Source organism: Metopolophium dirhodum, chromosome 9 (assembly GCF_019925205.1).
Source record: "Metopolophium dirhodum isolate CAU chromosome 9, ASM1992520v1, whole genome shotgun sequence".
Classification (NCBI taxonomy): Eukaryota; Metazoa; Arthropoda; class Insecta; order Hemiptera; family Aphididae; genus Metopolophium; species Metopolophium dirhodum.
Window position 1 is genome coordinate 17,341,658 of NC_083568.1, and position 27,171 is coordinate 17,368,828.

Sequence of the window (27,171 nt, forward strand, 5' to 3'; positions counted from 1 at the left end):
AAAATTATCGATGACTTCAAAAACGTATATCATGAAAAAAAAACATTAGTGTTGTTTGACTTAAAATTGATAATTTTTGATTGGCAAAGTTATTTGGTAAATTATATTTTTTTCTATCTTGACTGTTTGAACGAATAATTTATTGTGTTAAAGAAGAGTTCAATTATAATTCTCAGTTATGAATAATAAAAGCGGAGGTGAAATAAACAACGTTTATTTCTGAGGTAGAAAATGTATAAATAGTTTATAAATGTAATTAATGTTATGGATTTACAACTTTATGAAGTACCTAATAACTAATATAAATCGAAGAATATTATTTTAGTATCAATTTTTTATTTTTAAATACAATTAATTCCGGAAAGAAACTAAACTGAATTTTAATTTACCTACCTACTGAATTTAAATTCCATGAAATAAAATTACAAAATTGAATTAGTTTTATATGCCTACAGGTTGATTCACCAAGCATTCTCACCCCATTTTCCCTTCAATAATTCAGTTATTTAATATATGATTATTGGAATTTTTAAATATACTGGAGATACAAACACGTGTTTTTCAAATGAGAACATCCCTTTTTAACAGTAAATTATACAGTGGATAATTTGCTAAAAAAATTCGACGTATCACCAGAATAAAAATTCGTACTAGTAGTTTTTTACTTGTGTATCTTAATGTTCTAAGGATAAAAGTTCCCTGGTGATGGGTTTATACGATATGGGGGCAATGGTGAATTTGCAAAGACGGCCAAAGTATAATAAATACTAGATCTAATTTGACATTTATTTTATATTTTTGTGCAACCATATTTAAGGACAATTATCTTTGGTACAAACATTTTAATAACTAAGAAACTACTCATTCAAATGTTTAATTAAGTACCTCAACATTTTCAATAAAATGATCCACTAAATAATTTACAGTCAAATTATAGGGTTTTCATCTGAAAAACAGAAATTTGTATCACCACGGACTACTTGAAAAGTAGGTAGTAAATTCAAGAATATGAAAAAAAATGTCTTTAGGAAGAAATGGGGGTGATAATGCTTGTTAAATCATTCTGTATGTTATATTCTAGAGAATTTATTTATGAATAATTTATTTGTTTCGATTAAATCAATACAAATCAATGAAATCTTAGCCTATATACATTAATTCAATAAATAGTTATATATTTTCTAAAACGTTAACAAAATCTCTCGCCATTATACATTTCAAAATGATTTTATAATATAAAGAGTTTAACTTTTACACCGCAATTCGTGTATAAAATGACCATAATATGAAGTATCTGAAAAAGTTAAATCAGAAAAGTAACTATTACAAATTGGTGGTGTACAAATTAACATAATATGTACTTAAATACTTAGCAGATCATTATCATCATTTTTTTTTCCAAATAAATTGTATTACCACTTACTTTATACATAAAATTAAAGATTTGTATGAAAAAGCCTAATTATATAAATATAGATATCATATATTTTTTTTATATATAAGTTTTTTAAAGCATCGGACACTATGGACATATTAGCATATTATTGGGGGTCATGGTTATTTGTGGGGAGGGGTACAGTTGGTTTTGAACAACGCGTTTGTATGAGAGGCGAGGATTCATCGCTAAAAACCCAGAAGGTCACTCATCAGCAGTAATTCAGCACACATTATCGACCGCTCCACAACAGGTCCCAAAAAAATTATTATATTAATGTATATGTATTGCACATAATACTATTATAATAAGTACGTAAAATATTTTTTTTTGCACTATATATACAAATTTTGAGCTTAGTGACTAAAAAAATAAAGTTTTTCTTAGACTATGAAATATTTTCCGTATTTAAACCCATTATTAAATGTATAAGCAAATCGTCGTTGAACGCGATTTATAGAAACGAAATGGGGTAACGATGAGTAGTGACTAGTGAGTAAATTGTACGTATAATAATATGTAAATATTGTTCATTGAATAGATTATAATAAAATCAATTAAAGTGTCACTACCAAAAATGTTTGTTCTGTTGCCAAGTTAACAAAGTCTTTATTAACACATAAAAGGAAGAAAAAACCTAGCAAAGAGTGGAAGAAAATTAGATTTCACTCTCAATTCTAGCCCGCAAAACATTGGCTGTTTGCCAAAATCCATCTGAATCAATTGACCCGGTGCACTTCATCAGTCTTCAAAATCGTATTTATGAAATGTTTTCTATTTATCTTACTAGAATCGCCGACAGTGCATACAATTTGTTTTCAGTTTTATTTTTTATTTTGCCCTTTACCCTATGCCACTGTGGAATGTGTTTAACACATATTCTACAGCGTAAACCCGACTCTATATCTAAAAATTATAATTCAAAACAGCCCTCGGTTATTGCTAATTATGTGTCATAATAATGATAATAATAATAATGGTAGGTACGGAACATGATAATTTAGCACACCATTAACTGTTGTCGCTCGAAATTGACCTCTCATTGTGTTCTGGCGTTCTGTAATATTATGTCAATAAATTTATAAAATAATAGCGGTGCGGTGATTTTCAGAGGCTTTTGTGCAGGCACGACTAGGTTTCAACACAGATAAACAATCTCTATTTTTTTACACACAATCGACACAAACACACCTGAGGCACAAAGCACAAACTATACAAGTCATACGTTAAGCTTTTACCTACATAATTTTTTAATGGCAATAAACAAATAAGGAAGAATAGAGAACAATTTTATAATGGTCGATGTTAATAAAGAATTGAATGATTTTCAAAAAAAAGATACCTTCCGTGATTTATTACGATCTTTTAAAAAAGGTATTTTTTGTAATATTTGTTTGAGTTGTGATTAACCTTTTTGTAGTTAGTCTCATAATTATATTATATATTTATTATTGTTACTAAATCACTCAACACAATAATTCCGTACAATTTCTTTTGAATGGGTTTTATGTATACAGTATAGTCCGATATTTATATGTATAAGGTTATATGGAACTGCCTGATTCGTGAAACATGCACATTTTCATACTTTGTGAATTTGACTATGATGTATACTGATCAAGTCACAAATCATACGGCTACTAGTTATAAAACTATAACTCCATACAGTTTTATAACCAAAAGATAAAATTATGCTTGACTTTGTTCACGTGGATTAGTTTAGAAGAATTAGTAAAATATATAAATTATAAATTAAAATAATACAGTAGCAACAGGTCTATCGATATAGTCGCTATAAAATGATATGAGTTATACTAATAAGAAATAATTTGAAAAATTAATTTTAGTTTCTAAAGTTTTACAAAGATGAATGTTTCCCTTTTATATAGAAAAAAAAAATCGAAAAGTTTTTTACAGCATCATTGTAGTCTACAGATCGAAATTGCAATATAATTTGTAAGTATCTACTTATTAAAAAAAATCACATTTCGAAGTTTCTAAAAAAATGTCTGTGTAAACTTCAAAGCACAACAAAATAACGTTGAATAATAAAAGAACTACACTCGTTACAGAAAAATCTTAAAGGTTTTTCGGTAAACCAAACTTTGCTCTTAACCGTTATTCATCATATTGCTATCAAATTTTAAGACATACCCACCAGCGAGACTCCTGCAATATCAGTACTTTTTTTTTATAATATTCGATAGATTTTTATTATGTAATTATTCATTCGTGCCGTGTACCTATATATTATGTTGTAACATGGCAAAACGGTTCAAATAACTTAAACTAATATTATTCATATTTTCGGATAGGTGTCCTTATAATTATTAAAAAATTTGTACTAAATTCACACGACACCAATACGTTTTAAACAATTATTAATTCACGCATCTATTGTTTTTTCATTTTTACAAAAAACATTTCGATAACAAGAACTACGTAAAAACAGGTAAATATTATAAGATAATGAAATATGTTGTAATTAAAATTCGGGCCATTCGACGTTTGTGGTTTACATAATGTTATAATGAAAAATTAATAGTATAAGAGCATACTTAAGATTCGTTCCACTACATTGTTCGCTCATCGGTAATTTTCCATAATGTGTTTTCACAGCAAATTAAATATTTCTCAGTGGAGCACTTACATGGATTTCTAAATACAACACAATTCAGCCGTGGTTTCAAAATAAGTATAATAAATATTACTATTACCTCTGAGTGCTCGTATATGTTATATGTACAGCAATTTGTAACTTTGCGCCACTTCCTACGTAAAGGTTTTCATTTAAATAAAATATTACGATGGGTCTAAGACCTAAGTACATTTGTACCAGTTAATAGAAGCAATCGTATTGAAAAATAGCAAAGCATGATCAATTATTCCCACGGGGAAAAGGTAATTTTATTTTTTATATAAAATATTAATGTTCGACACTTGATGATCATTCTTCGATTATTCATCGATTGTTTTGTTTTGTCTATATTTAACCTTTATGCCATTCTGTTTATAATAATAAATTGTTTAATTTTTATTGATCTATGACAAAAAAAAAATCTACTAACACACACACAACTCGTCACAAAAACAAACATGCAACATCGATTTAATTCTCGGTTGTGGAAAATAAACCTATGGGAAAATAAAAGCTCATGACGTATAGATTATTAAAATGTATTTCTTGTATACGCTACCTACATCTTACTAGGGTTGTGACAGCAGGTTGTTTACGACATTATTTTTAAATAACTCATTCGCAATGACAATAATTATTGTCCTTCGTACAACAAAGTACGCGACATGTACCCATAGTAGGTTACTTATACTATGAATACTACTATTAATTTTTCGTTTGAATTTTAATCAATTTATCCGACGATTGGACGATCGACAGTAAAATAAACCTCAGCGTCACGGTGATGTCGGGTCGTCCCCCAGAATGCATTGATTGTACCCACACTATTTGGTCGGGTCAAATAATTATCTTAACTTCACAAAGGACAATGCATCTTTAATCCAAGAATGCAGTTGGACCTAGGTTACAGTCAGTCGTCGGTCCGACAACCACCGCGGTAGACAGTCGGAATGATGCACGAAATGCAGTTGTGGCAAAACAATCTTCTGTTGTCTCGAAATCAAATATGTATGAGACTGTATTATTCATAACTATAGCTTTGGACGTTAACGACTTTGCATATTTATACACGACCGTATAGGTTGTAATGACGCTCGAGGGGAATAGAGGCATTTCCTTTCAAGATGCAACCAATAAATAATATAACATTTCGCATATTATTTATTATTTTATCCAAACATCAACGTTTCGTACACTTTTTCAAACAATTTTCCAACTTTGATTGCGTGCGTCGTACATTATAAAATTATACTTATTTGCATTGCGTTATTTTTATTTTTATTTTAATTAACATTTTTTCAGTTGTTGTTTTTGCACAATAATTATTTAGTTATAAAACATTTAAATACTAAATTACTACTTTAGGTACATAGCATGTAAATAAAAAAATTATAATAATAAGGAACAGTTCGCTTACCTACTAAAAAAGCTATCAAAATAGTTTGAAACAATCATCATGAAAATAAAACACAATTAAAATGTTGAATATATTTTGTAAATTTTTCAACGAATAAGAAAAATGAAAATCTGTGCGAACAACAGTTTTAAATTATAATTGTGTACGTCATATAATAAAAATAATTTAAATAATTATTACAGTTATACATACATACGTATACATTTTGCAATGCATTTATAGAAAAATTCATATAGATCTACAATGCGCCTAAAATGCTTGTTTTTAATTTTTATTCTTTTATAATTTATAATATTATAGTATGTACCTACCACTAAAGGGAGGATTCTTTAAAAATTGTTTTTTTCATTCTGTAAGTAGTTTGTGTTATTTACATAGGTACACCAATATTATAATTATGATCATGCGTTTTTTGTGCCAATGTACTAATGTTTCTATTATTTGATTAAACATATTGTATTTTTAAACAATATAGTAAATACAATATTTTATATTTTACATTTTAAATCATTACAACAGTTGGTGGAATTATTAACTTACGATCATTTTCGTACAAGTCCCAAAATTTCGACGAAGGAGAAATAAGTGTATATAACGGTATAATATATAATTAAGGATTCACCAACGAAATTCAAAATTAGTAATCTAATTATCTATAGTATGGTAGGTATTGAAAGAATAGTGTGTTATTGAAAAATGTAAATATGTTGATTATTGAATGACGAACGAAATAAAGCCAATATAAATATAATATCATAATATTTAATCAAACATTTTAGTTTTATTAATTACAAGAGGAAAGCATATTGTTTTAAAAAGCGGTAAAAAAATTGAATAGCTTTTAAAGACAGCGAATCCATCACAAACCCTATTTAAAAAACAATTTTACAAACTCTACCAGCGTTGGCGTAAAACGCATTTGCCGACAGGCTTTTAAAGAGCATTTAAAATATATATTTTTACACGGTGTTTTTTAAATTATTTTACACTGTCAAATTTCATTACCGCTGCAAAACGCCAATGAAGAAGAAAGAGAATGCAAAAAAAAAAGAAACACACACAGCGCGAAAGAAATACGAAGTTCAGTGAAAAATTTTAGAATATTATGAGATAAGTATAAATTGTTCCTTATACCTACACTTATTAAGTTCGCGTTCATTGTTCGTAAAATATTATATTTCTTAAAGGAAAAAAATAAACCCCGAACGAAAACAAAAACATTACATTACGACGACGTCAAAAACACCAGGATATGAGATAACGACATTTTTTTTTTTTTTTTAATGCAACAAGGAAGATGAGAGTATAATATTATTTATTCAGTGGGTATTACATATTATACGACTATAATGTTATACGCGTATTATAATACAACACAAGCCAAGATGTTGGCGAAAAGAGCGATACTATTTTTTGAATTGCGAAAATATAATAATATACATATCGATCACTCAAAAATGCCAAAAATAATAAAAAAAATAAAAACAAAACGTCATTAACACTGAGCTGCAGTGTGTGAACAAATGAAAAACATATTATAATATTATAATATACGTTTAACGTTCGTCACGAATCATTTTATTCGACATACACTTAAAATACAAAATGCGTGTAGTGAATGTAACCGCCAGATTCTAAATATAATATGAAATAATGTGTTACCTACATACGAATTCGTAGAAACAACACTTTACGCTAGTTTAACAATATATAATGAATCATTATAAATGATTAATGGACGTGGTGATCATTCTTTACACGATTGAAATTACAATATCAACAAAGATTGAGGAGATTGTGTAAATTTATAATAATATTATATGAGCAGTATTGTGATTTTCTTTGTTGTAAACAATATTTTGTAATTTTAATACAATCAATTGTTATACAATAATATTCGATTTGCAACGATGATGATAAACGGTGCATTAAATTTATAAAACTTTATAAAGGAATGCATAAAAACAAACATGCTATAAATCCATAATTTCTTATCCTCCAAATCCATACTACTCCGGATAAAGTATAATGAATATATTAACGTGTAACATATTATATACCTAGGTAACAGTTCTATTTGCGAACGACTATTCATCGTTATTTTTTTATTTGAAGGAAATCATTTCATTTTTAGATGGTATTTACACTTAAATATCATTGTGTACAATATAAATTGAGTAATAAAAATGAACAAATTATTTTTGACCATTTTATGTATCTTAGACTCTCTCCCTCTCTCTCTCTCTCACACTCGTTTGCTTTGGTTTGATCCAGTGTTGTATTATAAATTGTAAAGCAATGATAAATATTATTGACTTTGATCAGTAGTGAACTTAGCAATCTATAAATTGAGTAAATTGGGTCTTAACATATTAACTTTCAAGTGATCATAACATTATTATTATTATTTACGAGTAAACAATGATTAAATAATAACAATTGTATTTAATAATAATAAATATGTGTTATAACACGAGTAACTTTAATTAAGTGATATACCTTATGGCATATACCACAAATTGTACTGAAATAAATCTAAAACCGGTCGAACTTTAATTATATTACTGTCTTGTATGTATATTATAGTGGAATATAAAATAATTTTCAAATATGAACAGAATGGGTATAGGTCCAATGTGCACTGGTGTGGTTGTCTTTTGATCTGGAAATAATTCATACTTCTGTACAGTCCAACAGGAGTATCACGAGATTAAATTTACTGTAAATTGGGCGTCTGGGAAAAAATTTATCAATCCCATTAAAAGTCACTTACTATCGATTTCAATGGTATAGAAAATGATTACAGATGTTTGCGCATATCCATTGCATACCTACATTATTTATTTAGAAAATGAAATAAAAAAGAAAATTGAATAGTTATTGATTATTATATTATGTACCTACGCGTGTGTGACGGATTTTATATAAATAAAAGATACCTTCCCACCACATACGATTGAAATTAAAAACCATCAGAATTTATTATTATTTGAATACTGTTTAATAAAATTAAAGTGAACCCTACTCTATAGTATGAATTCGGAATCGAATCTTAAATGTCGATGTAGACACACGCACTTAATATGCAAAATCAGATCGACAAGGTAGGTATACACGCATTCCCATGGGCGTAGAGTATAAAGTAAACTATTTGAATCGATCCCTTTACATAAAATGTCTCTAAAGCCCTGGACAAATTTAAAAGCCAGTAAAATTACCTAACCTATCGACTTTCTGTCTGTACAAATATGTTAATAAAATATATAGATTTAATGTAATGTACATAGATATACAATATACGTACTAATACATAAGATTTATTCGTTTTTAGAAAATATTATTGTGAAAACTATGCCTTAACAAATATAATTTTTATTGCGGACAAGTTTATTTCTGAATTTTCTTCTAGGTCGTCTTCTTGACGCTCTTCGTTAGATTTTAGCCACAGATTTTCTACAGTATCAGTATCATATGCAGTTTGCTCATGAGCTGAAGTTAAATTATAACTATCATATCGTCTTCGTAATGTTCCGAACTTTGAGTATATCCTGATGTAGGTACCTAGTCAGCTCGGTGTGCTAAAGTTCGGTACTTTGGTCAATATTTTCAGGTATAATACTATACTTAACGTAAGTCCTGTATAATATGAAAAAAGCAATTCAATATCGTTTATAAAGTTACATACCTACTTTTTTAACATGATTTTCCCATCATTGTTTATGACTTTTATGGCTTGAAAAATATCAATTTGTATATTGTTAACATTTTTATAAGTTGAAAAATATATTGTTTCACTTTAATTGATTTTATAATTACCGGGTATATACTATATTGGCTACAGCACTGGAGTTGTGTCAGGTGGTGAAAAACGTTATGGAATTTAAACTGTTTATTTCGAATGTTTTATGTGTGGGTAGGATAACTTTCTACCGACAGCATGGGTATTTTTTTCGTCCACTAATTTAATAACACGTCTCAAAATGTGATAAAGCCAATAGATTAACTATAAGTATTCGTCAAAGGACGAATATTATTTGAATCTATATTTAAGAACTTTTGACGTGGGACATAGTAAATAAACGTTATTAACCATTTAACTAAAACCTTGTACAAAATACTGAATTAAAATAACAGTTCAAATCAAATGAAGAACAAGATTTATAATATTATCATACAAAATAATATGTTAACTTGCAAATAATAATACATTTATTATGAAATGAGATTAAATCAGCGGTAGATACTTACATTAAAAGTTTTGTATTTATATAATAGAAATAGGTATTTCATTTTCTTGGTATTATTCAGTTTATAGCCTATTTGCATAATTATTTATTAAGTATCTGTTTCATGTTGTATAAAGATCGCTTACTTAATCTCTTGCCGGATAATGCTGAATTTAAATAATGTGCCTTTTTATAGGTAAGTATAGGTTCATAATATAATATATTCAATTTAACAAGTATAGTATTTTAATTTTTTTTTATTCAAGCTCAAGAAGGATTGCGATTTAAAGTTGTACTTACTTAAAAGATAAGTAATATGCATTTAATCTTCTTTGAAGAAAAATATATACTTATAACTGCATCTAGTCTAATCGAAAATTGAACAAAACCCTAAGCAAGTTGAAAAAATAGTCTTCCTTATTCATCGACTTTTTTTGTTTCAAGAGTTTTGTTGAAAATCATTATAAAACAAAAAAAAATTCTAATTTAAAAAAATATATTATATTTTTAAGAAGTTATTGAAATAATATAACAGCTTAAACACTACACAATATGTACATACAAAATGTAAGTGTATTTATAAAATGTATAGGAACCCTATATTGATGATTTTAAAATCCAAGCTGAACTAAAATTGCAATAATACGTAGGACGTAGTTACCTACGTTTTCATATTTTTTGAGAATATTTATCAGTCGTTGGTGTATAAAAGTATTGAAAAAGTTGTCCAAATTGTATGTAGCGTATTAATTTTTTTTTAAATAAACCGAAAAAATATGAACATAAATTAATTTGATTTGGTTATAATATACGGCTATGGACTTTATGTACATATTATTATGATAGTATATGTTCTTCTAAAGTGCTAACATTTCCACTCAAATTAATGATAACTAGTGGCCTACCAAACGTGCGAAATAACCAAAATGCACAAAGTATGTCAGTCTAAAATATGCATTATGTTTCTCTATTTTCTAAGGACAACTGCAGTGTAGTTTATTATTATAAAAGGAGATACTTGTGAATATTCATTGAATGTGCTTTTCCAGTGTTACAAAAGAATGCGCACAGTTAAGTACTATGATGATACTTACACTGCAGTTAAATAAATTAATACCACGTTTCGTTTTGAATTTAAGACTCGGAAGCATTAAAAAAAATATTTAAACAACTATTTTTCCACGATTCGTTTTAACTGTGACGATATATTTTTTTTCCAAACGGCCACAACCGTGATATTGACTAAATATCAAAAGTTCTACGATTCAATTTAGTTCAAAATCAAAAAGTTACGAAATTTATAAATAGAAAATATTAAGAGGACATCTGCATTACAGAAAGTGAACTTACCTACTTCCTTTAACATCGGTAAAAAAAAAATAAGAAGGAATCAAAACGACCGAAATTAATATTTTTTAGTTGAAATGATACAACTAGGATCGAATACTAGTGTCCCAAGCTTAAGAGGACCTGTATGTGTTGTCTCCGTCTTACAGATGTACAACATGGCAAAAATTGTGTTGCGTGGGACAATTTTACTCCCTCTATATTTATAGTAGAATTACCAAAATTCCACAGCAGCACACAGGGAAGAACTTTATCTGTGTTATATAATGTTTTTATTTTTATTAAAACACCAACCAATAATTTTTAATAATTAAATAAAAATAACAAAAAAAAACCTGATAACTTATAACTTTAAATGTATTTATGTTATCCATATAATAAAAAAAACTATGGCACAGATAAAATTCTTCCCTTTGCGTTTTGGAATTTTGGTAATTCTACTATAATACAGAGGGAGTAAAATTGTCCTGCGCAAAACAGTTTTTGCTATGTTATACAATTAAAAGATGGAGACAACACATGCAGGTATGACGTCCTCTTAAGCTTGGGACACTAATTCAATCTTAGTTGTCTCATTTCAACTGAAAAATATTAATGTCGGTCGCTTTAATTCCATCTTTTTTTTACCGATGTTAAAGGCAGTAGGTAAGTTCAGTTTCCGTAATGCATTTCTCAAAAATAAATTATTTACGGCACATTACTATTGCCGTGCATATTATATAGGCTATAGAATGTGTATAACTTTGGAAATTGCGATGCCGCTATAGAAATGAGCCTAAATAGGTACATTATTTCATTACTCGGCGCTCTCAGAAGAAGAAAAACAAAGATTAATAATTATTTTGAAAAAATCTTTTTTCTTCATCATCATTGTACTTCAAACAATTTTCATTTAATAAAACATATCATTTTATACATAGCGAGAAGACCATAAACTTTTTCACTTAATTCGTCAAGAGACACATTTTTATTTGATAAATAAAATGATAAGCATCACCTTTTTTCTAAAGATATGAATTTCACAAAATAGTAACTGTATCTCAAAAAAGTAGTTGACATTAAAATCATATATTAATCATACTTAAAAATTAGAATAAATTAAATGAATGTTACAGTAAATTAAACGAATATTAATTAGGCATTATACCTTATTATTTTCGTTGCATTATCTCCCACGAATGTTATGGTACTGAATCAAAAAGTTTTAGTTTTATGATCATTATTATTAATTAAAAAAAAAGTTTGAATTTCGATATTTTAAATCACAGCTATAAAAAGGCACTATAACAATTTCATTAAAATGTCTCACTTTCTATTATTTAGGGTTTTTAAATGTTTATATAAATTTGTTATAATATTTTATATGCCGGATTTTATATTTATATTTATATTTTATTAGTTTCTATCATACACAACAGATTATAACAGCCCGAAGGTTGAAATATAACATATCACGCTATTTAAATATACAATATAAAACAAGACAAAGATAATATATAAACAATATTTAAATATTATAAAAATAAAAATAATAATAATATAAATAGATCCATTATAATATAATAATAGATTATATAATAGAGATTTAATTGCCTTGGTTAATCGAATTCTCGGAAAAAAAAATAAAAAAAATTTTTTTAATAATTAAAAAACTTTAAAAGGTTATTCATTTTTATATAAATTCTGTAGTTTAATAATATATTGTTAAGGGCTTTACGGAGAAAATAATATTTTATTAAAGTAATACAACGATGTAATTTACACATTATTATTATACAACCGGACATGAAAGAAAATCTCTTATATTTTAAGGGGATTTCATACAGTGGTTTTCTGTTTTTGTCTAACACACGCATGACATAGGATTTTAGACGGATTCTTTGCCAAACATATCAATTGATATAATGAAGTGATAAGAATTCTGAAAAAAAATTTGAAGTCTACTTGAAATCGACTTTCCTACAATTTTTATTTTTTGATTTTAGCTTCTCCAAAAATTGAAATACAAAAATTTCTAAATACTCTTTTTTAATATGACGTTTTCTGGAATTTCAGTGGATAATATCAAAAATGTGGGAAAGTCGATTAAAAGTAGACTTGACGACGAATTCAAACCTGTTTTCAGAATTCTTATCGCTTCAATAGATCAATTTGAATGTTTGGCAAAAAACACGTCTAAAATACTATGTCGCGAGTGTGTTAGACAAAAACAGAAAATCACGGTATCGAATCCCCTTAAAACTATACTTAAACGTTGCTATCAAAAAAAATCCACATAGGTATTATTATTGAAACTTCATTTATCTGATTCGAATATTATTTTTATCGGAAAGTATTTTTTAAAAGTGCTCCGTTGAAATAAATGTACATCAGTGCAGTTCGCAGAATAAAATTAAAATATTTAACATGTACATTACAACTGTCGTGATTATTTGCATATAGGTACCTAAATAATATAGTTTATACACTTACTGTCGCAGATCCAAAATGTATAAAATTAACTAACATTGATATGCTGAGTAAATTTACACAGTTACACAGAATCAATATACCTATATTAAAAAAAAATTTCACAATTTTCCAATATTAAATTGGTTAGCAGTTATTGAATTAGTCAATAAAATATGTATACACTTATATTACTTAATTTCACTTTGTAAATATCTGTCGTTTCAAAAAATTATAAGAATATAACATTTTCAACTTTCAAGACTACCCGTAGCAAAATAATATTATATTTGATTTATATATTAATATATGCGATAGTTTTTTAGACGTTCGTACGTGGGAAACAGTAACTTCTGACGAAATAAAATAAAACAAACTATTACGTCTTCTTTAATCGTCGTCGGAAAACGTTCGCTCCGACCATAATTATTATTATTTAGTTACCGTGTCGATTATTTATAAAAATGCGTCCTTACGATAATAATAATATGTTGTGTATAATGTGAGGTATACACGACGTGTAATATACGACCGCCTTGACTTTTAAGTAGATAATATAATATTTACCCACGTGCTTTTTAAGTTTTTTTTCCTATAATATGTTATCAATTACGCGAACGGCGACTGTCTCGCGGTGCTCCGTGTATTCGAAAAATAAACGTTTTCGGCAAACAAAATTGGCCGGTTACCGCGGTATGCGATCTGCTGAACCGGAGAAGTACCTATATAGGTATATGCGATTCGTCCGTGATAATAATATTATTGTATATTGTTCTGCGTGCAATTCCGTCCGTCAACAATATCGCACTTCCGAATTATCTGTGTGACATTCAACGAGCGGACCCTTCCCACATAATATATTATTGTAATAATATGACCGTGGTCGTTCCCCCGTGATCGTCGTCCGTTTTTTTTTTATACGCAAGCCTATCGGCGTGGTCGATTGCTTTCGCCGTTTTTTTTCCATATTTATAGCCGACTCCGATATTATTATAAGTTGCTATGTATATATCGGTGCCATATTTTATGTATTCGAACGGTGAATCGTCCACAATCCAACTTACAGTCCGTGTAGTAGGTATACAAATCATATTATTATAATGCTATATATTATATTGCTATTATACTTCTCTAATAATAAGAAATATTATTTACGAAAACTGATGTCGTGATTTCTCGAAAATATCACGACAGTCGATTAGTAGTCCGTAAACCTTGGTTACCTACCTAAAAATATTTGAAAAATATACTTCGTTTCGTTTATACAGATATATTACCTAATGGTGTTAGTAGCCACTCAATACGGATTTTGTCATATATTCATTTCTATTTTGTTCAAGAAAATTTAAATTCAATGATATAATATCATCGTACATAGGAAAAACGATTGTGAGCGGAGACGGTTTGTCAGTGTGAATATTTTATATTATATTTATATTGTCATTACTATAGTTATTAATACGGAAACCAGTGAGTTGAACTAATATTATAAAATTACAATAAAATAACTAAAACCGTTATTCCGGGTTGTTTAACAATGTGTAATTTCGTCCAAATTTGAACATAAAATAACTACGAAAAACTGTGTCAAGAGCCTTGTATTCATTTTTAACGCATTTGACCCAACAAATAAAATGTTATTGATATTTATAGAAAAAAAACTAAAAAAATTTAAAATGTCCGTAAACCGCTCGAAAACAGTCAAAATATTTTGAAAATATTATCAAGTATAGAAATTGATAAAATAAATATGGTATAAATTTCAAGTATCTACGGTTATTCAATTTTGAATTACAACAAAATAAGAAAATCGCTACTTGAGAAGTCGAGTGAATAACCAAAGTTGTGAAAATATGAACTTCAAACGCTCATAAATATTTAATTTGACTTTATTGTAGACATTTTTTTTTAATAATGTAGAAATCTTATGAAGAATCTTGTGTTACATTTTCAAATCTTAGATTTAAAAAGAAAATTTTTTTTATGTATTTATAAACTCAAAGTAATTTGCACATTTTCGTGATTCATACGTATTTTGTCAAGATTTGAACTTCGAATTCTTAAAAAAAAAATATGATTTTCAAAAAAATTTAAATGTCATTATAATAATATATTAGGATCCTTGTATTAAATGTTCAAGCTTTTTACCAATCAATAAAATGTTATTGTCATTTATAGAAAAAAAAACTAAAAAAATTGGAAACTAAAAATGACCGTAAACAGTTAAAACCATATTTTTAAAATTTTATCGCGTATAGAAAAGTTGAATATAAACAACCAGTAAAAAAAATATCATGTATTAATTACATCAAACACCAAAATCTATTTTATCAAAAACCGATTTTGATTAAAAACTCCTGGTTTTCCTTAATTTTTTTTTTTTGTATTTTTCGGCGCTTTTAAAAATTACTGGGAATTTTAATTTACATTTTGATAAAATCTATTTTATCAAAAACCGATTTTGATTAATAATTCCCGGTTTTCCTTGATTTATTTTTGTATTTTTCGGCGCTTTTGAAAATTTCTGGGAATTTTAATTTTTGACCGAATTCACCCAACTAGATTCATTTTCCCATCAAACAAGATACTGTTGCAGAAAATCGAAGCAGTTGTTTTACTGCCCCAAACAGTGATGTCAGACACACATAAAAAAAAAAAACATCGTAAAATCAATACATTCATCGCTCTGGTCTGAATCTAAAAATTAATTATTGATTTAGCCCCATTAAGCATGGCTCGTGGTAGGGTAAATGAGTAACACATGTAGAACAAACGTTAATAAACTAAAAAACTTAATACAAAAAAATCAATTTAATTTATATTCAATTAAATTTTGCTAGATAAAATCGGGTTTTTACACTATCAAAAAATAAAAGTACACAACGGGTTGTAAAATAATTTACTTTGCTAATGATATCCTACTGCAGGATTTTTCTACAAGAAAATAGGAAAATCACGAAATAAATTTTACAAAAATACATTGGTCTCATTGTGGGTAGTTAATATTGATACATACCAACTGGCAACTTCGATAAACAGGAATATGATACAGATGGACAATAATTCATGTAATGAAGAAGAAAAGCTATTTTTGTTAAGTTTACCGTTATTCTTAATGTTTTAAACTCAAAAATATGAAATCCACTGATGTAATTCGATGGACAACTTTTGGAAAATATTCAAATAGTCCGAAATCTAATAAGTTCTAAAAAAAAAAAAAAATACTATTCAAATAACTAATTACAACTGTAATTTTACAAATTCGATTTCTGCCTGAATAATCAGGTTAGACTGCTATTTTAAAATAGTCTCGTTATACTCACTAAATAAAATGGAATTTTTAGCATGACCGCTCACTATTGATAATTATGACAGTTACCAGTAAATGAACACTCACGCGTTGTGTTTGGTGAATTGTTTACCTATGATGTAAATTCCATTTCGATATACAGTTTTACATCAGATAATTGTATGTAAACATGATCCACTTATTTAAAATTATTAGTAATTCATAGTAGCTATACTATGGTAGCCACTATCGTAGTTCTATTGAACGTCATTGAGTTTATCCTGAGTGCAATGATTATTTTATAATTATACATTTCCAAAGTATGATTTTTCATCTTAACGCATTTCATTTTCAAGTAACTCTATATAGTCAATTACTTTTTTAAACTAATTAAAAATGTATTTTCTGATTCAAAATATATAATACACAGAAAATTGGGCTATTGCGATTTCTTGTGTTAAGTTTATTGTGAACGGAAAAACATGGTGGCTTATCTGCTATCTGGTATTATTTAATATTATGAATAAATGAATAAAGTTTTAGTTTATGGTATGCAAATGTTACACACACTATTAATAACAATTAGTTAAAATATGTAAGTGAAAATTAGAGAAAATCGATAACATAATATACATAATATTATATAGGTACTATATTTTATAACTAAATATTATTTTTATTTATTTCAAACAAAACGTCTATGTATACTGTTTATAGATATGGAACTAATAATTATTAATATTTGTGTCGAAACAAAACTACAACATTAATCTATAAGTTGTCATAATTTTGTAAAATTATGTTTCTCTGGTAATTACTTGTATAGCTCGAAATATAATTTCTATATTATACGTATACATTTATTTTAAACTGAACGTTAAAATTGAACTTCAGTAATTTATCAACAATTTTACACGCATCTTATCGTTTACCTACACTGAAAACATTTATAATTTTGTTATTCATAATTATCTATAGTTTGTTTTTAAATAATGCTCTATTAAATGTTTTTACCAAGTTGATATCCATATTGTATTAACCAATAATAGCTGACTAAAAATTAAGTCTTGCAAAAAAAAAAAATAAGTAACAGTTTATATTAATATTATAGGTTATTAGCAATAAGCTCTCCTGCCTCATTCCATTGTATTGTTGAGTTAAAACATAATATCACGAAAGAAAACTGTAGTTTATAATAAATGTAATAAGTAACAACTTAATAAAATCGCGTTCATGTGATTTTTAACTTAACAGGTTCGTCAACTCTACGCACAATAATATATGTATAAATAAGTTGTAAGGAACAATACAAAATAAATAAATAGATACTAACTATATACGTGCATTCGTATTTATAAGAGTTTCTGTTTACCAATTATTTTTAGAAGTAGGTACACCTAGATATAACTTTTCAATCTAAGTATTGGTTTTATGCAAATATATATTTACATATAATTTATATTGTATGTATAATAATAAACGTACGCCCGTTTAACCTTGTATACTTATTTGTATAACATTGTCTCTATTCAATATTTAATGCAGTTTTAATTTGTTTTTTATGTACATATATAAGAAAACTAACATTTACAATCTGTACAAAATAAATACAATATGTAATGTATACAAAACAAAAAAAAAAAAAAATGTCGAAAGAAGTCGATTGACACTACTTCAGAAAATATGCAAAGTAACAAAACAAAATGTTTGGGTTTTGTTTGAACACAAATTTCAATAATTTATACAGGGGTGTATTGAAAATTAATTTCAATAAAAACACGGCGATTTCTATAACAATTTGTCAATGCGAAATATTATTAAATATAATTTATATCGTTACAGAGCGATACGGTACCGTCTACGTATTTTTAGTTTATTAGGTAATGCTATTTGCCTACGACTATTATACAGTAAAGAAGTCGACGGTTGGAATTTAATTCGAAACCCTGTATGGCTGCAGTGTAATATTATTATTTGAATTGTCACCCCCTCCTAACACTGCAATATTCGCGATTAGATGAAAATAGCTAACGGTGTTTTATATCTGCAAAAGATAACTAATTACTGTTACTTGGTACAGAGTTCTCGGAAATGGTTGTTTACAACCGCCATGATTTCCGTAGCCTGTGGCACGTACGTGTAACCGAACAGTAGAGTTGTGGTGCACCCCGTTCAGTGGGTACCTACCTGAGTATTCGATGATGTTTACAACATTTAAATCATAAATAATATAACTGTAGAGGTGGTTGGTTTACTCGGAATAGGTATACCAACCACCAACCACCATTGAATAGGTGATAATTGCATTTGATTAATGCTCACACAACACGTCACAATAATATCAACCACATTTCAGAATAATAATTATAGTAATCGAACGCATTCGCGAAAGATTCGTTATTCGAGACGTAACACAGTAAAGATGTCGACGACGATTTGCTGCGGTAGTTATAATTTTTAATTGTTATTATTTTACTGTTGTAGATATATTATTTTCTAATCGGGAAAAAACTGCGATGTGTATTTTTTTTAATAAAACCGATAATTTTACATAGAACATTTATTATAGTATCTATATTTACAATGTATAACTATTATATGCTTCGATAAAATGTTTTCGGTAACAGCTAATACGTAATAATTACAACAAATACCATGTGCAGTGTTTGTATCGGATGCAGATATCATCATGTTCGTTTAACTGGAAGTTATGGAACAATCTGATACCTACTATATTATAATATTGTTGAAATAATGGTTTTTTTTTATAATCTGATTCAAAATTATTATTCGTGTAAATAACGTATACGAAACGAAGTAGTAGCAGGGACTACCGACATTTGGAAATTACCAATATAATTGCGTGTATGAATGTTTTCTTTATTAAAAAGTGAATTCTATATAATTTGTACTAATTTTCGATTATTTTGTTGTATTTTATTTTTACCAGATGATTAAAATTTGACTATATAATAACGCAGTGCAGTGTATTTGTCTTTCGAAAGCTAATGAGAAAAAAAAACAATCCATTGTCGTCGTGTCATTCGGTCGTGACTAGAAAACTAAATGATTTTTCGTAAAAACAATTAATGTTTGCCACGGCACGAATGCACAACAAACAAATTGTAACCGCCTACCTAAATCAGCAATTAATCAAGCAGATTAATATGCAATTGAATCGATGTCTATTACAATATTATACAAATCGAATATTACACGATACGAACTACACCGGACAACGACACTGTGACGTCACACGCACGACGACAATAATAATAATAGTAATAATAATAATAATAATAATAATAATACAATTTAGATTGTATTGTATCATAATATAATATTATTATATTTTCATCAGTCGCTATAGACATTATATGCGCTGCGGCGGGAACTCGATCGATGGAAATTGGCAATTATGTGCGCTATGGATATCCAATGTCGATATTATTATATGATGGTACGCCGTTTCAGACGATCCACCCGTGCGGTACAACCGCCGCCGCCGATCGGTTACGTCCGTTACGCAATCCAACGAAAAAACCCCCCGAAAAACAAATAAAACGCACAATATACGACGCGACGCAACTATATTATTATTGTATGATGAGCATGCAATTTATAGTGCGACGTATATTATATACTATTATATTGTCGGTAAATTGTAAACACCTACCTATGATAATAATATTAATAATATTGTAACTCGGCCGAAAGTCTTCCGAAACAAACGATAGTAATAAATAATATTAAGCGTGTTGTTTCAAAGACATACGAACGTTCGCGGTCCCAACGTGGACACCGGTCGCACTCGAACACGACACACGCGCGCGGCGGCGTTCACTGATCGGCGGCGGCGGTGGCGGTGGCAATACGCGTCGAGCAACTGGTCGGTTTTTCGGCGCCGTCGGCCGCGATCCCTCCGAGCAGCGCCGCGCCGGAGAGGCCGCCGACACGACAGCGCGGCGTGGGCGTGACGCTTGCGCTTAGTACACACACAAACACACGCACACATATAACAATATATATGTGTACGTTTTTTTTTTTTTTTTAGTTTTTGTTTGCCCCCAACCCCTTCACCACCACCTACCACTCACCAACACCCACCTCGACATTCTTTTATCAACCGCCGCCACACCGACTCCTGCACACCACCACCACCTATACACCCTCCACCGTTGCGCAGGTATAAGAATATATCCATTTTGTGTCGTCGGTTAACCGGGTGTTTTCTTTTTGCATATTTTTGCAGTTTTTCTGTTTTTATTTTTTCCGATGGGTTTTCGACCTCAACCTGCCCCCCCCCCCCACCGGCGACACGACACCGCGTGAGAGAAGATGGCTTTCGTCATCGTCGTCGTCGTCGCCGGTCCGGTGCGGGTCATCGCCGCCGGTGCAGCGTGGTGCAGGGCCAGGACCGCCGACGACGACGACGTAAACGTCACGTCGTAAACACCGCTAATCGGCTTTACGGCGACACCGCGATAATAACACGATGCCCCCCTCTCACACACGCGTCCACCACCCACCCACACACACACACACACACCCACACGTCACGCCGCAGACACACACACACACACGTCACACCACCCACACAAACGTTCCCCGTGCACACGCACGAACCGTCTCGTGAATAATAATAATACTTTTATTCGTTTTCCCGTCATGGATATAAGATTTTCGGAAAGCTTCGATGAGTTCAATATATTATACAACGGATTGCGAAATCGTAAACAGAACGTTTTCCGCTCGTCGTCGTCGTCTCGTTTGTGTTTTATCATCTTCATCTCTCGGACCGCCGCGCATACGTTTCCCCTCAAAAACTTCGAGGAAAAAAAATGCACAGCGATAAATGAATTATGGCCTTTTTTTCGGTACTATATTATTATTATATTCGGGTGAAATGAACAGCGGAAAACCGATATCGTAGTTTTTTATATTTTCTTGTTTTATTCTGTTTACCTTTGTTCGCAGCTCGCAAGTTTCTGTAAAATAGAATGTAGTAGACAGTATACTTTGCACTTTTTTGTCAAACCGCGATTTCGTTAATTTAACGGCTGAAAGTTTTTACAATAATCCGTTTTAATTCACTGCAGTTTGTGACACTAAATGCCAAATAAATTATTATTATAAATAGCGTCGATTAAAATTTATGTATGGAAAACTACTGTATTATTTATTGTTTTTATTATTCATATTTCGCATCATAAAATAACTCTAATGTCTTCTATTTTTGCACGGTCATTCGATGGTTGTTCATTTTCTCGCGTGATAATCACGTCCCGCACAGGCGTTTGAAACGACAATGATGGTAGTCGATCTCGTTAAATAATAATTCCACGATGCCATAATAATATTATTATTGTAATTTAAATAAACATCGTCGCGTGGAATGAACCATTAGGGTAAGGTTCTCATCTTCTCCACACGTGTGTAAAAAAAAAAAATCATCTTAATATATTATAATTTCTACTTGTTGTGTGAGATTGAAAGAATATTATTTTTTTTTTCAGAAAAAAAAATACGATAGGAAGTAAAAAATAAAGCACTTTTCGAGATCTAATAATAGAAGGTTTCTTTATTCCCTACCCACTTTCATTAATCATTACAGTGTCTTAAAAACGAATTCAATTTTGTTTTTATCTCAAACATATGAAATATTAACATTTTATACGATTATATACCATGTGACGTACTGAACACCAGCTACTGCTGTTTATTTCCAAAAATTATAAACAGAATAAAGAAAATGTATTAAATTTAAACCTAAATTAATGTCTATACAGACTATAGTGTGAATGTTTATACGACGTATATAACGTTGTTTGGTGTTCACGCAAACTATTCGTTTTAATAAAATAATAACAATTTAAACGCAAAGTTATACCTAGTTATTAATACGAACAGAATAAATAGTATTAAAAACTAAACCGTAAAATAATAAGTATGGTCACAATAATTTGATAACGTACAGTATCAGTTCATTTAGTCGAAATTACACATTATTATAATACTCACCGTGACATTTTCAACGGTTTAGAATTATCCAAAAGTTGTGTTTAAAAATGCACCATCAAAATAATACGTCGTGCTTTATCCCGCAATTTATCTGAACTCTTCTAAACTTTTCGTAAAAATCAAATATTCAATCTCAGAAATGAACCGTGGGCACAACTCTAATTTTATATAGACAATCGTATTAATCTAAAATATTATTCTATGCATTTAAACACGTCTCCGCAATAACAATACCTACCGGTATATTGGCTTAACTGACCCAACCTAAATACGTAGGTATACGGTACAGACTACAGCAAAGATTAAATCATTCGGTCCGAAAAATTAAAACATTCCAATATAGCACTGAAATACGACGTCACTAATTCCAAGTGTCTGTTACTGTTGATAAGTCATTGCGGATTCACTGGACCAAGCTTTTCTGTTCGAACCGGTGTGAATTACTTGATGACACTGACAAATAATAAATAGAAGATAACCCAACCTAAATCCACACAGACATTGTTTAGTGTACTTTCCAAGACTTTTCCAATACGTCTAGGCCGGTCATAATACGAATAATCGGATCAATAAACGATCAATTCCTTTGAAATATCTGTAACATGCAACCCGGGAGAGGTGCGATAAAATATTTAATGAGAGGTGTCGTTGGTCTTTTGTATTGACCGACATATTAGAAATTCTAATTCTAATTCAGCTGAAAAGTTAGTTTATTTAATTATTTGATTATAATATAATAAACATATTATTTATTATATTCTATACATATTGAGTCCTTAAGGACCCCCCCCCACCCACAGCACAACACCCTCCCTACCAGCAAATGAATAATACACGCATCAAGGTGTACAATATTGTAAATTACCCACATAAAACTGGTATTATTATTTTTATAATTTAAATAATATAATTTTCTCTATTTTCCGCCTTTATGGATTCCTTATAAAAGTTATAAGTTATAACAATCACTGTGATATTTTGTAACTACCCATAGGTAGTTAGGTGTTTTCGCTACACGACACATACGTTAAAATAATGCATATTATAATATATTTTTTTTTTTTTGGACGCCAAAGTATAAAGCCGGTCTTTATCCACGTCATTAGGACGGTCTTAATTTCAAATTTGTACATAATGCTCGGAATATAAAATATAAACTTGCACCCATCGTCCGTAAGAGTTGCGTCTACTTTAGTCACTAATCACCATACATAATAATACTATAATAACATACTAATACTGTTTTTGTTTTTCGTTTCTATAATATGATTGTCTCATTAGCATAACATTATCTTTTCGAACGAACAATCGACAGTAAAACCAATTTTATTAATTAATTTATATATAATAATTATAGGTACCTACTACCTACTATACTCATTATAATGTTATCATTGTTTATACATACAAGTAAAATATATAACTAATATAAGTATACTAAACAATGATAGTAGTATGATAAAAATACACCTTACTAAATAAATTTTGATTCCACCCATTTTTGATTCTATGAATTCATCTTTGAAACCGATTTTTTGAATCTCAAATATTTTTTCTCGATTTCCATAGTACCTTTAATAAATTACATTATTTGTATGTATTTTATTTCTGCCAAATGAACAATTTTCGAATCAACAATCGTGATTAAAATTAATTATATTAATTAATTTCTTCATAATATCGTTTGTAAATACATAAATCAATGATAAAAAAAGGTGGGCACACTGTACAGCTTACCAACTAAAATTGTATTGCACCCGTTATTGGTTCAAGGTTCTTCATTCTTAAAACCCAATTATTCGATTCTCAATTATTTTTTTATTTCCATATTACAATAACATTATTTGTATGTATTTTATTCCTGTCACTTTATATAGCTTGTGGGTACAATAGTTTCTGTGTTTCATGATGAAATACGATCGAACACAGTCGTTATCGACGTACATTTCACCAGCCCCCCCAAACATAATTTTTGACATTTTTTTTTTGCAAAACATTAGTGTGCCATTAGTGTGAATTTGTGTGACTATTTTCAGAATTTGTGCGATACTGGTTTAACCGTAAATTCAAAAATATATATGGGGGGCTGTAGAAATGTTCCCCAGCCCCCCATCATAGAAAAAATTACAATTTGCAAATTTTTCTTTTGCCACCATAAATTTTTGCGCTGTCTTCCAGGTAAGTCGAAATATTAAATTTTAACATTGGATCTAAATCAAAAATTTTCATATTCAGTCATCACCAATATTACTTAATGTATTCAGATATAAAATAAGACCTTTTATATATTGCATGCTTGTTTAGAAAATAATATCACATTATTGTACTTTCAGTATGATTTTAAATACGATTTTTTTAAATTTTATTTTTAACAAATCGTTGTGGTAGGTCTTATTAAATTTAAATAATATGTAAATGTACAAACTATAGACAACGTTACACACGTTATTAATAACAAAAACTAACTTGCTAATAAGAAGTACCAATACAAAAATAATATAAAGGAGTGATTTAGTCAGTAAAATATTTGTTCGTTTTAATATTCGTGTTCTAAAGTTGTTTGGTGATTATCTGCGTGCAATAATAATAATATAAATATGTCGACAGATCAGTACCTCAAATGTTCGGCAATCTACACTACCATACACCATCAATACCTACAATTATGTATGTGCGAATGACGTAAAATAATAATAAATTATAGTTAAATTATATAAAATGTAAACTATACCATCCTGGTACCCAGGCTACCGAAATTTCCTGATTTCAGTGACCTCAGAACACAGTGATTCAACCATGTGGAGTAAGCGGGGCGGGTTGAATACGATTGCGCGCGAACCTTATTGGTTTACATTGCGCGTATTAAATACTAAAATACGATGTCACCATTGTATAAAGTTGTCAAATTTAATATAATTTATAAGATAAATGTCATATTTATACTCATCTTTTATTGTAATGTTGGATTTTCTATCTATTCATTATACATACATGCACTGCAATTATTGCACTAACACGTAAGTAGTTAAGTTACCAACTAATTTCACTGTATCAGTAATTATAAATTTACCATTATGGATTCAATAAACATAGTACGGTCTATTTTATAAAAAAAAATCTTATTAGTAATTTTAAATATAGGTAATCAATTAATTAACAAAAGAAAATACAACTAGAAAACAGTGTTCTGCTACTTCACTGAGGAAATTATATACATTTTATCAACCAATTAAAACATTTTAACTCTATTTCGAGTAACCTGGCAAGACCACAATAATTTTTACTTTCCATTGTATCTTACGCAAAATGTGTATTCTAAAAATCCCCCGTTACCGAGTGGAGCTAGTGAAACTGGCTTCCCACATGGATCTTATAATTTACAAGCTGACCGATACCGAAAAAAATTTGATATATTGAGTTCTTAATTAATACAATTTAAATTAAAGTTGTGTCAAATATTATCAATAATAAAAATTTGTTATCATATTAAAAGGAAAAATATAGAGAATACAAATATTACGCTAATATTATGTTTAATAAATTCAAATACCTACACAAAACCAATCCTTACAGCTTTAATATAACACTATAATTACCTATGTGTCTTGCGAAAATATTAGACGAATCCAGGTTGAATAAACCTACAAACAAAATAATGCATACCAGGCCAAGCATTGATGTTCTTAGATTTATATCGGAAAGACAATGTTGAGAGCAAGGCGCGCATAGCCGATATAAGAGGTCGCAGTGGATCGGGCACACATTACCTTACTCTGGCACAGGCCATATAATTATTTTTACTAAGTATCAAGAAAGTATTTATGAATTCATTATTTTAATTGTAAATAACAAAATTAATTTAGCTTAAATTAAAAAGATAAATTACATAGGTATATAATTTTAGAAACCTTATTTTGATTCATTGATATAATATTGTGTTGTCTATAGTTTGTACATTTACATATTATTTAAATTTAATAAGACCTACCACAACGATTTGTTAAAAATAAAATTTAAAAAAATCGTATTTAAAATCATACTGAAAGTACAATAATGTGATATTATTTTCTAAACAAGCATGCAATATATAAAAGGTCTTATTTTATATCTGAATACATTAAGTAATATTGGTGATGACTGAATATGAAAATTTTTGATTTAGATCCAATGTTAAAATTTAATATTTCGACTTACCTGGAAGACAGCGCAAAAATTTATGGTGGCAAAAGAAAAATTTGCAAATTGTAATTTTTTCCATAATGGGTGGAGAGGGGGGGGGGGCTGGGGAAATGCTCAAAATTTTCCGAGTACAACAGGTGTCGCACGAATTCTGGTTGTTGTCGCACAAAT

General features: G+C 29.1%; 1 protein-coding gene across 2 annotated transcripts in view; it reads right to left on the reverse strand.

Annotated features, from left to right (window-relative positions):
* Positions 1-27,171, reverse strand: part of LOC132952360 (uncharacterized) — a 183,687-nt gene that overhangs the window by 131,740 nt on the left and 24,776 nt on the right. The window contains exon 1 of one of the 2 annotated variants that reach the window (XM_061024642.1): positions 20,477-20,781. The exons of the other annotated variant lie outside the window; for it this stretch is intronic. The gene's annotated coding sequence lies outside the window, so the exon portion shown is untranslated. Of the gene's footprint in view, positions 1-20,476; positions 20,782-27,171 lie in introns of those variants that run through there. 2 annotated transcript variants of the gene reach the window in all.